Source organism: Mus caroli, chromosome 2, assembly GCF_900094665.2.
Source record: "Mus caroli chromosome 2, CAROLI_EIJ_v1.1, whole genome shotgun sequence".
NCBI classification, from domain to species: Eukaryota; Metazoa; Chordata; class Mammalia; order Rodentia; family Muridae; genus Mus; species Mus caroli.
The window spans coordinates 26,132,324-26,133,972 of NC_034571.1; the positions used below are offsets into that span (position 1 = coordinate 26,132,324).

Genomic DNA, 1,649 nt, shown 5'->3' on the forward strand with positions numbered 1-1,649 from the left:
TAGACCAGGCTGGCCTCGAACTCAGAAATCTGCCTGCCTCGGCCTCCTGAGTGCCAGGGAAAACCTGTCTTGAGAAAAAAAAAATAGGCACAACCACCTGCTAATGTAAGTTTTCTTCATATGTTTAAGGCTAGGTAAACTTGTTCAACTGGCAGGTGTAACAGTGACTTCTTGCTGTAACAAAACCTGGCCATCAGAAGGAGGATTGGTTGATTGGGCTCCCTGGTTCAGATGGTTCAGTCCATGGTCACGTAGCTTTGCTGCAGAATATTTAATCACAGTGTAAACCCGGAGATTGTGTTGTTTACTGGAAAAAAAACTATTTCTAGTTGTGATGTGGCTCAGCCCTTAGCACATAGTTTTATTCCCTCTGACTAGAATATAGACACGCCCTTAATACACACCTTTAATCCCCCAAGATGAAGGTAAAATTTGTAGAAGGAAGTACCCATATTTGAAAGTGATGTCTAATTGAGTAGCAGACAAAGTGATGAATCAGAGAAAGATTAGACAGAACAGAATATGCACAACTCTCACGAGGACAGGCTGCTTAGGAGTGAGCAGTACAAAGAGAAGAAGGAAGCAAGTTTTTGTTGTTGGTTTTTTTTTTTGGTTTTGTTTTTTCGAGACAGGGTTTCTCTGTGTAGCCCTGGCTGTCCTGGAACTCACTTTGTAGACCAGGCTGGGATTAAAGGCGTGCACCACCACACCCGGCTGAAGGAGGCAGTTTTGGGTTGAAGAGAGAACAAGCCAGACACAGGTGAAGACAGAAGAGCCAGACAGTAAGAAGGAGCTGGAAGATTCGAACCTATTGCCAAAGCTAGTATGAGGTCAAGCAGAGCAATTCAGTCAAAGGCCAAGGGAGGTGCCAGATTGAATGGGTCAGCTTGGGGAGGGGTTAATTCGGCTGAGTTGAGCCAGCCAGAGCTCAGAGAGAACAAGAAAGGGTGCGCTTATTCAGCAGCAAGTCTCAGAGGCTGAAAACATCCTAGGCCTAGATCAGATTGCATGGCGGCTAGAGGCTTCTGGGACTAGGCCTAGGTGAGCAGACATAGAGGAGCAAACCTCTGAGACGACAATTATTTAGGCGAATAAAAACTACTTTTATTATGGCTTCATGACCTTGGGCCTGGGGTGAGACAGCGTTGTGGCAGAGGGTCAATGATGAGGCAGAGGTGCTCACCTCACAGCAGCTGGGAAGCAGAGAGGGTGCAGAGGAAGGGTTCTGTGGCAAGACGAACCCTTCCTTCAAAGCCTCACCCCAGTGACCTACTTCCTCCAACAAGGCCCAAGCTCCCAAGAATCCCCCCAGCCGTGAGCTCATCAATGGACTAATGCAGCAGCCAAGTTAGTATCTTCCTATGTAGTGATCACCACAGCTGGGGACCAAGCCTCCAATACATGACTCTTTTGGGAAGACACTTTTGTATATACACTGAAAGAACTGCTTAGATGTATTAAAAGCATTTTGTTGTTGTTGTTGGCCCAACAACAGTAAACTGCTTGCCAAACTAGGATGGGGACTTGAATTCAATCCCCAAGACCCCATTTAAAAACCACTGGGGTGGGCTGGTGAGATGGCTCAGTGGGTAAGAGCACCCGACTGCTCTTCCAAAGGTCCAGAGTTCAAATCCCAGCAACCACATGGT

The 1,649-nt window shown here is 46.9% G+C and overlaps 1 protein-coding gene across 5 annotated transcripts in view; it reads left to right on the forward strand.

Moving 5' to 3' along the window:
* The window catches only part of Phyhd1 (phytanoyl-CoA dioxygenase domain containing 1), a 20,276-nt gene that overhangs the window by 9,288 nt on the left and 9,339 nt on the right, over nucleotides 1-1,649 (forward strand). The gene's annotated exons all lie outside the window — the stretch shown is intronic.